The sequence below is a fragment of the Triticum dicoccoides genome, chromosome 2A (assembly GCF_002162155.2).
Source record: "Triticum dicoccoides isolate Atlit2015 ecotype Zavitan chromosome 2A, WEW_v2.0, whole genome shotgun sequence".
Lineage (NCBI taxonomy): Eukaryota > Viridiplantae > Streptophyta > Magnoliopsida > Poales > Poaceae > Triticum > Triticum dicoccoides.
The window spans coordinates 728,582,645-728,599,313 of record NC_041382.1 but is presented as its reverse complement, the minus strand read 5'-3'; positions in this window follow the sequence as shown (position 1 = coordinate 728,599,313).

Genomic DNA, 16,669 nt, shown 5'->3' with positions numbered 1-16,669 from the left:
GGGATTTACTTGGGGTAGGGGGCAAGCAAAAGAGGGAAAACAAAACAAGGAAAGGGGGCTAGCCTAGAGTCCTAGAGGGACTCGGCTAAGAGGCGAGGCGGCGGCCTGGCGCCTGGCGCCTGGCGCTGGCGCACGCGCGCAGGGAGGCTGGGGCCTGGCCGGCCGGCCTGCTGGCTGGGCCTTGGCCCAAGGCGCTGCGGATTTTTTTTAATCGGTTTCGCGCGCAGAAAAACACAAAAAAGAAAATCTAAACGAACTCCAAAATTCCTAAAGTAAATTTTCCCCGACTCCTAAAAATGAGTCGAACAAAATGAACTTGACTCCGAACCTAGAATGCAATTTTCGAAAACGCGCATTTTTCCCTATCCAAAGAAAACAAACAAACTCCGGCAAACAAAATTTGATCTATTTATTAAATCTTCATTTTTCCTCAATTTTGGGAAAGTCATATTATTCCCTCTCTTATATTTTTGATATTGGAAAAATAATTGAAGATGAAATAAATAAATCAAATGATCCTCTTTTCAAATTCGAGAAAACTCTCAAATATGAAAATAACGAAATCTCCAACTCTCTCCGAAGGTCCTTGAGTTGCGTGAAATTTCTAGGATCAACCAAAATGCATGAAAAATATGATATGCATGATGATCTAATGTATAACATTCCAAATTGCAAATTTGGGATGTTACAAACCTACCCCCCTTAAGATGAATCTCGCCCTCGAGATTCGGGTTGGCTAGAAAATAGGTGAGGGTGGTCCTTGAGCAAATCTTCTTCTCTTTCCCAGGTGGCTTCATCCTCTGAGTGGTGGTTCCACTGAACTTTGCAAAACTTGATAACCTTGCTGCGGGTAACTCTGCTGGCATAATCGAGAATTCTTGACTGGCTTCTCCTCATAGGTTAAGTCATCCTTCAACTGAATCGCTTCGAGTGGCACGGTATCTCTTAGCGGTACCTCCGCCATCTTGGCGTGACATTTCTTCAGCTGAGAAACATGGAATACATCATGAACTCCTGACAGCTCCTCTGGTAATTCCAACTTATAAGCGACTTCTCCCATACGTTGCAAGATCTTATACGGTCCAACGAAACGCGGTGCTAACTTTCCCTTAACTCCAAAGCGCTTAACTCCTCGAAGTGGGGATACTTGGAGATAAACTCTGTCTCCGGTTTTGTAGACTGTCTCCTTGCATTTAGAATCTGCGTAGCTCTTCTGCCTGGACTCGGCTACCTTGAGCCTATTGCGAATCAACTTAACTTTCCGTTCAGACTCCTTAATCAAATCTGGTCCAAAGAATTGACGGTCTCCAACTTCGTCCCATGACAACGGTGTTCTGCACCTCCTTCCATATAAAGCTTCGAAAGGTGCCATCTTCAAACTGGTTTGGTAGCTGTTGTTGTAAGAAAACTCCGCATATGGAAGTTATCGTCCCAACTAGATCCATAATCTAGTGCACAAGCTCTCAGCATATCTTCCAAAATCTGATTGACTCTCTCGGTCTGTCCATCTGTCTGCGGATGAAAAGCTGTGCTGAACTCTAGTCTGGTTCCTAAAGTTTCGTGCAACTGATTCCAAAATTTTGAGGTAAATTGGGTTCATCTATATGATACGATACTCCTCGGAACTCCATGCAAACAAATGATCCTAGTCATGTATATCTTTGCCAACTTAGCACTGGTGTAAGTGGTCTTAACTGGAATGAAATGTGCTACTTTTGTCAAACGATCAACTACTACCCATATCGAGTCATAGCCTGCTTTCGTCCTGGGTAGTCCTGTGATAAAATCCATGCCTATCTTATCCCACTTCCATTCGGGTACAGGCAATGGTTGTAACAATCCTGCTGGCTTCTGATGCTCTTCCTTTACTCTCTGACATACATCACAAACTGCTACATAGGCTGCAATATCCTTCTTCATTCCGGTCCACCAGAATGTTTCCTTCAAATCCAAATACATCTTGGTATTCCCTGGGTGAATCGAATACGGTGAATCATGTGCCTCTTGCATAATCAACTTCCTGATTTCCGGGTCATTGGGCACATAAACACGATCCTCAAACCATAAGGTATCGTGCTCATCCTCACGAAATCCCTTTGCTTTTCCTTTGCTCATTCTCTCTTTTATAGAAGCAATCTCCTTGTCAGATTTCTGAGCTTCTCTGATTTTATCCATCAATGTTGACTGAATCTCCAATGCTGCTACATAGCCTCTCGAAACTATTTCCAAACATAGCTCACGAAGGTTTTCTGCTAACTCCTTGGGTATTTCCCCCGTCACTAGGGTGTTGACATGGCTCTTACGGCTCAATGCGTCAGCTACTACATTAGCTTTTCCGGGATGGTAATGCAATCTCATGTCGTAATCCTTGATGAGCTCCAACCATCTCCTTTGTCTGAGGTTCAACTCCTTCTGAGTGAAAATGTACTTCAAACTCTTGTGATCCGTGTACACATCACAATGATTTCCAATGAGGAAATGTCTCCATGTTTTCAAAGCATGCACTACGGCTGCTAACTCCAAATCATGCGTGGCATAATTCAACTCATGAGGCTTCAGTTGTCGTGAAGCATACGAAACAACTCTTCCTTCCTGCATAAGCACTGCTCCAAGTCCTCGACGTGAAGCGTCGCAATACACCTCATAATCCTTGTTCTGATCTGGCAAAATCAATACTGGTGAGGTAACCAAGCGTTTCTTCAACTCCTGGAAACTAGCCTCACACTCCTCAGTCCATTTGAACTTGGTATCCTTCTTCAACAATTCAGTCATAGGCTTCGCAATCTTTGAAAAGTTCTCAATGAATCTCCGGTAGTATCCTGCGAGTCCAAGAAAACTCCGAATCTCTCCAACTGTTGTTGGTGCTTTCCATTCTGTTACGGTCTCAACCTTAGTGGGGTCAACTGCTATACCTTCTCCGGATACAACATGTCCAAGGAATCCAACTTCCTTCAACCAAAACTCACATTTACTGAATTTGGCGTATAACTGGTGTTCCCTTAGTTTCTCCAAAACCAAATGCAAATGTTCCTTATGCTCCTCTTCATTCTTTGAATAAACCAGGATGTCATCAATGAACACTACGACGAACTTATCCAAAAACTCCATAAACACTTTGTTCATCAGGTTCATAAAATAGGCAGGTGCGTTAGTCAATCCAAATGACATAACGGTATACTCATACAGTCCATATCTCGTGGTGAATGCTGTCTTAGGTATGTCCTGCTCTCGAATCTTCAATTGATGGTACCCTGATCGCAAATCGATCTTGGAAAACACCTTAGCTCCTTGCAATCGATCAAACAGATCGTTGATCATTGGCAATGGGTACTTATTCTTAATGGTTACTTCATTCAATCCCCGATAATCTACAACCATCCTTAATGATCCATCCTTCTTTTCCACTAGAAGTACGGGTGATACCCAAGGTGAAGAACTTGGGCGAATGTAACCTTTATCCAATAACTCCTTAATCTGATTCTTAATTTCCACCAAATCCTTTGCTGGCATCCGGTACGGTCGCTTCGATATTGGGCCTGTACCTGGCAATAACTCAATCAAAAACTCAATGTCCCTATCCGGTGGCATGCCTGGTAATTCCTCAGGAAATACATCAGGAAAATCCTGTACCACTAGTACTTCTTCTTGCACAACTCCTGTTAGGCAACTTACTTGTGTCCTGTTTGGCATATGTCGGGATACATACTTGATCCTTCTTCCTTCGGGTGTGGTAAGCAAAATTGACTTACTAACACACTCAATGTTCCCTTCATACTTCGATAACCAATCCATGCCTAATATCACATCCAATCCTTGAGATTCCAATACTATTAGGTCTGAGGGGAACACATAGTTACCAATCCTTAATGGTAACCGATCACACCATCGTCTAGCCATAAACTCTGCTCCTGGTGAGCTTACTAACATGGGTGACCTAAGGGCTTGGGTTGGCAGGTTATATTTATCCACAAATCCCCTTGATATGTATGAATGCGATGCACCGGTATCAAAAAGAACGAGTGCAGTAAATGTCTTAACCAAAAACTTACCTATTACTGCATCGGGCTGAGCTTCAACCTCCTCCACGCTAACGTGGTTCACCTGTCCCCTATTGAAAGGGTTCAGCTTCTTCCTAGAGCTTCCATTGCCATTTCCATTCTGGCCTTCAGGACATTCATTGGCATAATGTCCGGTCTTGGAACACTTGAAACAGGTGACTTGACTCAGATCTCTCTTGGTTGGGGTCGATGGGGTGGTCCGGTTCTGGCCGTTGCTTCCTCCATTCCCATTACCATTCTTGTGGCCATTATGGTTGTGCGAGCTACCTCCTCCATGGGTATGCTGAAACTGAAATCCCGGTTTAGGGGTAAAACGGGGCTTCTGCTGGGCTCCAGAGTTATACTTCCCTTGTCCATACTTCCTCTTACGGTTCTCAATCTGTTGTTGCTTTCCTTCAATCATGATGGCACGATCTACCAACTCCTGGTAGTTGTTGAAACTCGCTACCATCAACTTCATGCTTAATTCATCATTCAGTCCTTCCAGAAACTTCTCCTGCTTAGCTGCATCCGTAGCAATGTCATCTGGGGCGTAACGTGCTAACTTGCTAAACTCCTCCACATACTGGTCAACTGTCCGTCCTCCTTGGCGTAAGTTGCGAAACTCACGCTTCTTCAGGGCCATAGCTCCTGTTGAAACATGGGCAGTGCGGAAAGCTTGCTGAAACTGATCCCATGTGACAGTGTCAACTGGGTAAGTGACTGTGAAATTCTCCCACCATGCTGCCGCGGGTCCGTCAAGCTGGTGAGCGGCAAACTTCACTTTCTCACCATCCGTGCACCCTGCAGTGGTCAACTCCCTTCCTATCTTGCGGAGCCAATCATCTGCTACTATTGGCTCGGTGCTACTGGAAAACACTGGTGGATTCAGCCTAAGGAAACGGGCTAAGTGGTCAACAGGTGGTGGTGGTGGGTTGTTGTTGTTGTTCTGCTGGTTCTGGACTAACATCTGCATCAATTGATTCTGCTGCTGGATCAACTGAGTGAGCTCCGGTGGAAATCCATTGTCACGTCTCAGAGGCATCTGAGGGTTTTGGAAAAGATGAGAATTGAGAATAGAGTGAGGTCTAAAGGGAAAACACTACCCCAATGCACATGAGCAAATGCACACAAAAATCACTTCATTCAATCAAACAAGGGCTTACAAACGATCTAAAACTATCACAAAAGTGCTCGAACTATTGTGTTTACATGGGGGAATACTACTACTATCTGGTGGTCATCTAGAAATTTGAACCGGTGGAAGACTCCATGATATCTGCTCCAGCTTCGTCTTCAAAGTCGGGTTCACTTGGATCTGAATCGGTGTCATCGATGATGATGTAGTTGTCCGGACATGCGACGTACTCGTCTTCCTCCTGGGATGCTAACTTCCTCTTGAGTTCTTCAATCTCCTGCTTAAGATCGCCATTGTGTCTTGCTAGAGCTACGATCTCGTCCATGTAGTCCTTGCGTGTAGACTTTAGTTCTCCTTCTAGCTCGATGATCCTTGCCTTCGCATTCTTCAACTCTATCATATCATTGCACATCTGGTTCTCGTGGCGTCGAATGTGCTGGTTTAACTCCTGGATGAAAGATGCAATGGATCTATCCTTCTTGGTGCTGACTAACTCCCATTGTTCATCTCGGCGTCCGCAAATCTGGTAGATAGTGTCCTTGAGGTCTTCTTGATAAACTTCTCCAATGCGTCCTATGGTGATATGGCTGCCATGCTCCTTCCGAGACTCCAGGTTGGTGCATTGAAAACACTATCTATGGGCTTCGTGATTGGTGCGAATGTCCTTCCCGAAACGTGAGCTTGAATCTTCCAGCGCTCCTCTTCAGGCAGAGTGGCGTTGAAGGTTCCCGTGAAGCTGGGTACTCCTATGTTCAGGTACTTGGTGACTTCCTTCAGGTGAAATCCAAAAGGTGTGCCTTCATCCGGTTGGGCGTACTTAATCTTCGCGTTCGTCATCCTAAAAGGGTAGAAAAGATGAGGAGTTAGAAAATGAGAAGAGAGTGGTGTTCTATGGCTTTAACTTAGTGGTCGTGTCCTACAGTCAGCGTGCGCTCTGATACCATCTCTGTAGCGACCCGACCCGAATGGATCAAGTGCTCTGTGCTCAGGTGTCATCCCTGGATCAGTAATGCTGACACCACACAGTACATCAAAGGATTTATAGCAGAGTGTCAATCACACACTTATTACATCGTTGTCTCAAAGAGAACTTATTACAATAAATATGGCTTAAGGCCATCTAATAACGATAACAACGGAAGACTCGGAAGATAAATGGGTCCATCAACTCCAACGGCATCTCTGAGTATAGGGCCACGACCTAAAAGCACCTTACTCGTTGTCTGAAAAGTCTGCAACATGAGAAGTTGCAGCCCGAAAACGGGTCAGCACATGGAATATGCTGGCAATGTAACACATAGAGAGTAATGGAATGAAACAGCTATACTATATGCATATATGGCTGGTGGAAAGCTCTATGGTTACAGTTTTGCGTAAAGCCAGTTTTTCCCTACTGCAAAGGAATAAATTTATTTAACTATCATGGTGGTTGTGAAACATCGAGAATGGTTGACAGCATTCCGATCCCAATTAAGTGAACAATTAAAACCCAACAATATTAATTAGAGCAACATGATGAGATTCACATGATATTCAAGTACTAGATACTCAAGTTGTCCATAACCGGGGACACGGCTAATCATGATTAGTTTGTACACTCTGCAGAGGTTTGCGCACTTTTCCCCACATGACTCGATCGCCTCCGTTTGTTTTCTCGCACTACATGGTGTTTGAGAAACGGATGACCGAGACATAGTCTTTCAGAAGTGCTAGCACCTTACATTGGGGTAGACCGTACCACCTATAACCCCTACATCTGCTAGTCCACCCCGTAAGAGTTCGCACAACTTAGTCAACTATGCCAGAGCCCATAGTAGCATGTGGCTGCACACGGAAGTTACTAGCATGAATGATCTTATGATCCCTTTGAGCCTGGGTGGCGGTCCAAAATAAAACAGGCAAGTCCTGATAGACATCAGGTGCCTCAATCCACCCAGATGTGTGTTTAAGTTGCCACCTTAGATAAACCATTAAAATTATCAATCTCACATCTGTCATGGATATCACTCACCCAATCCACGTCTACTAGCATAGCATGGCATAATAAGCAAACTTAGAAGTAACTCCCAAAGGTTTCATAATAATACAGGTAATAGGTACTACCTCATCTACTTCCCATCCCACAATTTAATTAGATCCTAATCATGCAATGTGAGAGGATTGATCTAATGCATTAAAACATGGGTTGTAGAAAAAGTATGATCAAAGTGTTACTTGCCTTGCTGATGATCCGTGAGACCTAGGGTTTCGAAGTAACAAGCGGCGCAATCCGGGTGATCTAACGCAGACAAACAACAAGCACACAATAAGTACTCATCTAATGCACAAGTAAAACTCGAACAAGACAACGAACCAGAAAGTTCAACTTAAGAACTCCGGTTGCAAAGAAAGAACGAACTGAACAAAGAAACGAAAAAACAAACGGTGGAAGAAAACAACTCGGTTCTAGCAAGTTGAAACTAGGTCAAATTTTATTAGGGCAAAAACTTGTTCAAGTTGATTACACGGAACGGCGGTTTCGAAACGAAACTCTAGGCGCTTGAATCACCTGATTCCGATAAACGAGCGAGAAGAAAGACTAGAACGAAGATCGGATCTGAGATCACGATCGCGGAATAAATCCGATGAAAAGAAAAAAAGAACGATTAAACGAACGGGCGTCGTTAATCGGGAAAAATCGGTGATCACGTTCGTTGAGACGAACGGTCCGAAAGAAGAATGAAAACCGATCTAGGGTTTTCGGAGAAGAGAACCGAAACAAAGAACGAAAGAAAACCTTAACGGTTAAGAAAGAACCAGAACGGTTTAGAAGAAAAACTGAACCGAGGGGAGAAAAAGAGACACGGCGCGGGGCAACCTTGGCGAGGGGCTCCGGTGAACGGCGGCGTAAGGCGGCGGTGGCGACGTAGGGCGGCGGCGGCGGCGATGTAATGCGGCGGTGGCGGCGGCTTGGGGCGCGGCGCGGGTGTGGGAGCGGGCTAAGGCGGCAGCGGCTTGGGGCTGCGCGCTGCTGCTTGCTGCGGCTTGGGGATTGATGTGGGGAGAGGGGGGGGGTTATGGGGTATTTATATAGGTGAGGGGGGGATTTACTTGGGGTAGGGGGCAAGCAAAAGAGGGAAAACAAAACAAGGAAAGGGGGCTAGCCTAGAGTCCTAGAGGGACTCGACTAAGAGGCGAGGCGGCGGCCTCGCGCCTGGCGCCTGGCGCTGGCGCACGCGCGCAGGGAGGCTGGTGCCTGGCCGGCCGGCCTGCTGGCTGGGCCTTGGCCCAAGGCGCTGCGGATTTTTTTTAATCGGTTTCGCGCGCAGAAAAACACAGAAAAGAAAATCTAAACGAACTCCAAAATTCCTAAAGTAAATTTTCCCCGACTCCTAAAAATGAGTCGAACAAAATGAACTTTACTCCGGACCTAGAATGCAATTTTCGAAAATGCGCATTTTTCCCTATCCAAAGAAAACAAACAAACTTCGGCAAACAAAATTTGATCTATTTATTAAATCTTCATTTTTCCTCAATTTTGGGAAAGTCATATTATTCCCTCTCTTATATTTTTGATATTGGGAAAATAATTGAAGATGAAATAAATAAATCAAATGATCCTCTTTTCAAATTCGAGAAAACTCTAAAATATGAAAATAACGAAATCTCCAACTCTCTCCATGGTCCTTGAGTTGCGTGAAATTTCTAGGATCAACCAAAATGCATGAAAGATATGATATGCATGATGATCTAATGTATAACATTCCAAATTGCAAATTTGGGATGTTACATAGATCTACCAGGAAGCAATCTACCTTAGTTCTTCTCCACAATTTTTATGTAGGTGTTAATCCTTGGTATAGATATATCCTCGATACCATTACCGGAGGGAATTTCTTGGGTAGCCATACTTTTGATTCTTATAATGCTATGCTAAATTTATTTGGCTCACCACCTCTTTTGGTTAATGGAACCACGTTAACTTTCGAGCATGTTATGCAAAGACTTGAAATTATCGAAAATAAAGTTGCTACTGTTGAATCAATTGAAAATCTAGATAAAAAGATCCACAATACTCAATATGGATCTAAGGTAGGAATGACTTTGAAAAATATTAAGGAAAAAGAACCCATAGTTAATGAGAGAATGAACTTAGATTCTATGAGAATTGATAAACTTGAGGGTATCATTACAAATTTGGGAACCTCTTTTTATTCCGTAAAGAATACTCCAATTCCTCCTACTAAAATTGCCAAGCTTATGTATGTTCCTAAAAATAAGGGTGAATCATCTAGTAAGGAAACTGCGGATCTTAAATCTATAAGTGTTAATCCCAATCTTTTTGCTATCATTAAGGAACCATTTATTACAAATGAATTTTTCAATCTTCTGCCTAAAAGTTTGATAATTAATAAAAAGAAAGAAATTCCTAAAGATGGTAGATGTCTAATTGAAGAATTGCCTACCAAAGATGGCAATACCTAGATCTATCCTCGCTTTTATGCCTAGCTAGGGGCGTTAAACGATAGCGCTTGTTGGGAGGCAACCCAATTTTATTTTTATTCCTTGCCTTTTGCTCCTGTTTAGTAATAAATAAATTATTTAGCCTCTGTTTTGGTTGTGTTTTTTGTGTTTAATTAGTGTTTGTTCGAAGTAGAACCGTTGGGAAGACTTGGGGAAAGTCTTGTTGAACTTGCTGTAAAAAACAGAAACTTTAGTGCTCACGAGAACTGCTGTCATTTTTATTTGAAGAGTTATATTTAGTTAATTATTTTTTCAAATGATTAATAGATAAATTCCTCACATCCAGCAATTTATTTTAAAAATTTTGGGGTTCCAGATCTTGCGCTAGCTACAGATTACTACAGACTGTTCTGTTTTTGACAGATTCTGTTTTTCGTGTGTTGTTTGCTTATTTTGATGAATCTATGGCTACTACAATAGTTTATAATCCATAGAGAAGTTTGAATACAGTAGGTTTAACACCAATATAAAGAAGGAATGAGTTCATTACAGTACCTTGAAGTGGTCTTTTGTTTTCTTTCGTTAACGGAGCTCACAAGTTTTCTATTTTGAGTTTTGTGTTGTGAAGTTTTCAAGTTTTGGGTGAATTCTTTTGATGGATCATGGAACAAGGAGTGGCAAGAGCCTAATCTTGGGGATGCACATGGCACCCCCAAGATAATCCAAGGACACCAAGAAGTCAAAGCTTGGGGATGCCTCGGAAGGCATCCCCTCTTTCGTCCACTTCCATCGGTAATTTACTTGGAACTATATTTTTATTCACCAACATGATATGTGTTTTGCTTGGAGCGTCTTGTATTATTTGTGTCTTTGTGTCTTAGTATGCCACAATCATCCTTGCTTTACACACCTTTTTAGAGAGCCATACATGAATTAAAATTTGATAGAATACTCTATGTGCTTCACTTATATCTTTTGAGCGTAGTAGTTTTGCTCTATGTGCTTCACTTATATCTTTTGAGCGTTATAATTTTGATCTATGTGCTTCACTTAGATATTTTAGAGCATGGTGGTGGATTTGTTTTAAAGAAACTATTGATCTCTCATGCTTCACTTAAATTATTTTGAGAGTCTCTTAATAGCATGGTAATTTGCTTAATAATAATATGCTTGGTATTCAAGATTTGTGAAATTTTCTTTTGAGTGTGTTGAATACTAAGAAAAGATTGAAGCATGATAATTGTTTTGAGATATGGAGGTGATAATATTAAAGTCATGCTAGTTGAGTAGTTGTGAATTTAAAGAATACTTGTGTTAAGGTTTGTGATTCCCCTAGCATGCACGTATGGTGAACCGTTATGTGATGAAGTCGGAGCATGATTTATTTATTGATTGTCTTCCTTACGAGTGGCGGTCGGGGACGAGCGATGGTCTTTTCCTACCAATCTATCCCCCTAGGAGCATGCGCGTAATACTTTGCTTTGATAAATTCTAGATTTTTGCAATAAGTATATGAGTTCTTTATGACTAATGTTGAGTCCATGGATTATACGCACTCTCACCCTTCCACCTTTGCTAGCCTCTCTAATACCACTCACCTTTCGCCGGTATCATACACCTACCATATACCTTCCTCAAAACAGCCACCATATCTACCTATTATGGCATTTCCATAGCCATTCCGAGATATATTGCCATACAACTTTCCACGGTTCCGTTCATGACACATTTATCATTGTCATATTGCATATCCCGGTACACCGCCGGATGCATTCACATAGAGTCATATTTTTTTCTAAGTATCGAGTTGTAATTGTTGAGTTATAAGAAAAATAAAAGTGCGATGATCATCATTATTAGAGCATTGCCCCAGTGAGGAAAGAATGATGGAGACTATGATTCCCCCATAAGTCGGGATGAGACTCCAGACGAAAAATAAAATAAAAAAAGAGTCCAAAGAAGCCCAAATAAAAAAAGAGGCCATAAAAAGAAGAAGAGAAAAGGCCCAAATAAAAAAAATAAAAAAAATGATGAGAGAAAAAGAGAGAAGGGACAATGTTACTATCCTTTTACCACACTTGTGCTTCAAAGTAGCACCATAATCTTCATAGTAGAGAGTCTCTCATGTTATCACTTTCATATACTAGCGGGAATTTTTCATTATAGAACTTGGCTTGTATAATCCAATGATGGGCTTCCTCAAAAATTGCCCTAGGTCTTCCTAAGCAAGCAAGTTGGATGCACACTCACTTAGTTTCTTTTTGAGCTTTCATATACTTATAACTCTAGTGCATCTGTTGCATGGCAATCCCTACTCACTCACATTGATATCTATTGATGGGCATCTCCATAGCCCGTTGATACGCCTAGTTGATGTGAGACCATCTTCTCCTTTTTGTCTTCTCCACAACCACCGTGAAGATTGAAAAAGTTAGAGTATGAAACAATTGCTTGGCTTGTCGTCGGGGTTGTGCATGATTTAAATACTTTGTGTGGTGAAGATGGAGCATAGCCAGATTATATGATTTTGTAGGGATAACTTTCTTTGGCCATGTTATTTTGAGAAGACATAATTGCTTTATTAGTATGCTTGAAGTATTATTATTATTATTATTATTATTATTTATATCAATATAAACTTTTGTCTTGAATCTTTCTAATCTGAATATTCATACCACAATTAAAAAGATTTGCATTGAAATTATGCCAAGTAGCACTCCGCATAAAAAATTCTCTTTTTATCATTTACCTACTCGAGGATGAGCAGGAATTAAGCTTGGGGATGCCTGATACGTCTCCAACGTATCTATAATTTTTGATTGCTCCATGCTATATTATCTACTGTTTTGGACTATATTAGGCTTTATTTTCCACTTTTATATTATTTTTGGGACTAACCTATTAACCGGAGGCCCAACCCAGAATTGCTGTTTTTTGCATATTTCAGTGTTTCGGATAAACGGAATATCAAACGGAGTCCAAATGGAATAAAATCTTCGGGAACGTGATTTTCTCACCGAACGTGATCCAGGAGACTTGGACCCTGCTCCAAGGAACAAAAGAGGGGGTCACGAGGGTGGGGGGTGCCCCCCCTAGGGCGCGCCCCCTGCCTCGTGGGCCCCTCGTTGCTCCTCCGGCGTACTTCTTCCTCCTATATATACACACGTACCCCCAAACAATCAGAAGAGGAGCCAACAACCTAATTCCACCGCTGCAACTTTCTGTATCCACGAGATCCAATCTTGGGTCCTGTTCCGGAGCTCCGCCGGAAGAGGGCCATCATCACGGAGGGCTTCTACATCATCATAGCCTCTCCGATGAAGTGTGAGTAGTTTACCTCAGACCTTCAAGTCCATAGTTAGTAGCTAGATGGCTTCTTCTCTCTCTTTGAATCTCAATACAAAGTTCTCCCCCTCTCTTGTGGAGATCTATTCGATGTAATCTTCTTTTTGCGGTGTGTTTGTTGAGACCGATGAATTGTGGGTTTATGATCAAGTCCATCTATGAATAATATTTGAATCTTCTCTGAATTCTTTTATGTATGATTGGTTATCTTTGCAAGTCTCTTCGAATTATCTGTTTGGTTTGGCCAACTAGATTGGTAGTTCTTGCCATTGGAGAAGTGCTTAGCTTTGGCTTCGATCTTGCGGTGTCCTTACCCAGTGACAGAAGGGGCAGCAAGGCACGTATTGTATCGTTGCCCTAGAGGATAACAAGATGGGGTTTATTTCATATTGCATGAATTTATCTCTCTACATCATGTCATCTTGCTTAAGGCGTTACTCTCTTTTTAACTTAATACTCTAGATGCATGCTGGATAGCGGTCGATGAGTGGGGAGTAATAGTAGTAGATGCAGAATCGTTTCGATCTACTTGTCACGGACGTGATGCCTATATAAATGATCATGCCTAGATATTCTCATAACTATGCTCAATTCTGTCAATTGCTCAACAGTAATTTGTTCACCCACCGTAGAATACTTATGCTCTTGAGAGAAGCCACTAGTGAAACCTATGGCCCCTGGGTCTATTCTCATCATATCAATCTCTATTACTTTAATCTTGCTTTTCTTTTTTACTTTGCCTTTACTTTTTACTTTGCATCTTTATACCAAAAATACCAAAAACATTATATCTATCAGATCTCACTCTCGTAAGTGACCGTGAAGGGCTTGATAACCCCTAATCGCGTTGGTTGCGAGTAGCTATCGCTTTGTGCAGGTACGAGGGACTTGAGCGTGGGCTCCTACTGGATTGATACCTTGGTTCTCAAAAACTGAGGGAAATACTTACGCTACTCTGCTGCATCATCCCTTCCTCTTCGGGGAAAACCAACGCAAGCTCAAGACGTAGCAGTATGCTTGAAGTATTATTATTTTTATGTCAATATTAAACTTTTGTCTTGAATCTTATGGATCTGAATATTCTTGCCACAATAAAGAGAACTACATGGATAAATATGTTAGGTAGCATTCCACATCAAAAATTATGTTTTTACCATTTACCTACTCGAGGACGAGCATGAATTAAGCTTGGGGATGCTGATATGTCTCCAATGTATCTATAATTTTTGATTGTTCCATGCTATTATATTATCAACCTTGGATGTTTTATATGCATTTATATGCTATTTTATATGATTTTTGAGACTAACCTATTAACCTAGAGCCCAGTGCTAGTTTCTGTTTTTCGTTGTTTTAGGGTTTCGAAGAAAAAGAATATCAAACAGAGTCCAAACGGAATGAAACCTTCAGAAAAGTTATTTTTGGAAAGAAAGCAATACAGGAGACTTGGAGTGCACGTCAGGGGATCAACGAGGAAGCCACGAGGCAGGGGGGCACGCCCACGCCCCTGGGCGCGCCCTCCACCCTCGTGGGCCCCTCGTGGCTCCCCTGATGTATTTCTTCCGCCTATATATATCCATATACCCTAAAACTATCGGGGAGCACAATACATCGGGAGTTCCGCCGCCAGAAGCCTCCGTAGCCACCGAAAACCAATCTAGACCCGTTCCGGCACCCTGCCGGAGGGGGCAATCCCTCTCCGGTGGCCATCTTCATCATCCTGGTGCTCTCCATCATGAGGAGGGAGTGGTCCACCCTCGGGGCTGAGGGTATGTACCAGTAGCTATGTGTTTGATCTCTCTCTCTCTCTCTCTCTCTCGTGTTCTTGATTTGGCACGATCTTGATGTATCGCGAGCTTTGCTATTATAGTTGGATCTTATGTTTCTTCTCTCCCTCTACTCTCTTGTAATGGATTGAGTTTTCCCTTCGAAGTTATCTTATCGGATTGAGTCTTTAAAGATTTGAGAACACTTGATGTATGTCTTGCCGTGCGTATCTGTGGTGACAATGGGATATCACGTGATTCACTTGATGTATGTTTTGGTGATAAACTTGTGGGTTCCGCCCATGAACCTATGGATAGGGGTTGGCACACGTTTTCGTTGTGATTCTCCGGTAGAAACTTTGGGGCACTCTTTGAGGTTCTATGTGTTGGTTGAATAGATGAATCTGAGATTGTGTGATGCATATCATATAATCATACCCACGGATACTTGAGGTGACGTTGGAGTATCTAGGTGACATTAGGGTTTTGGTTGATTTGTGTCTTAAGGTGTTATTCTAGTACGAACTCTAGGGCTGTTTGTGACATTTATAGGAATAGCCCAACGGATTGATTGGAAAGAATAACTTTGAGGTGGTTTCGTACCCTACCATAATCTCTTCGTTTGTTCTCCGCTATTAGTGACTTTGGAGTGACTCTTTGTTGCATGTTGAGGGATAGTTATATGATCCAATTATGTTATTATTATTGAGGGAACTTGCACTAGTGAAAGTATGAACGCTAGGCCTTGTTTCAAGACATTGCAATACCGTTTATGCTCACTTTTATCATTCATTACCTTGCTGTTTTTATATTTTCAGATTACAAAAACTATTATCTACTATCCATATACCACTTGTATCACCATCTCTTCGCCGAACTGGTGCACCTATATAATTTACCATTGTATTGGGTGTGTTGGGGACACAAGAGACTCTTTGTTATTTGGTTGCAGGGTTGTTTGAGAGAGACCATCTTCATCCTACGCCTCCTACGGATTGATAAACCTTAGGTCATCCACTTTAGGGAAATTTGCTACTGTCCTACAAACCTCTGCACTTGGAGGCCCAACAACGTCTACAAGAAGAAGGTTGTGTAGTAGACATCAACGTATTATGTGTTATGATCCATTAACCCCGAAGTGATAATAATCTGAATACTTACCAGTGATGATCGTAGTTTGAGGAGTTCATGTATTCACTATGTGTTAATGCTTTGGTCCGGTACTCTATTAAAAGGAGTCCTTAATATCCCTTAGTTTCCAATAGGACCCCGCTGCCACGGGAGGGTAGGACAAAAGATGTCATGCAAGTTCTTTTCCATAAGCACGTATTACTATATTCAGAATACATGCCTACATTACATTGATGAACTGGAGCTAGTTCTGTGTCACCCTATGTTATAACTGTTGCATGATTGATCGCATCCGACATAATTCTCCATCACCGATCCAATGCCTACGAGCTTTTCCTATGTTGTTCTTCGCTTATTTACTTTTCTGTTGGTACTGTTACAATTACTATAAAACCAAAAATATTACTTTTTCTACCATTACCACTATTATCATATTACTTTGCTACTAAATACTGTTGGGGAACGTTGCAGAAAACAAAAATTTTCCTACTCGTTTCACCAAGATCATCTAGGAGTTCATTTAGCAACGAGTGATTGGATGCATCTACATACCTTTGTAGATCGCGCACGGAAGCGTTCAAAAGAACGGTGATGATGTAGTCGTACTCGACGTGATCCAAATCACCGATGACCAGCGCCGAACGGACGGCACCTCCGCGTTCAACACACGTACGGAACAGCCACGTCTCCTCCTTATTGATCCAGCAAGGGAGGGAGGAGAGGTTGAGGGAGATGGCACCAGCAGCAGCACGACGGCGTGGTGTTGATGGAGCTGCAATACTCCGGCAGAGCTTCGCTAAGCACTATGG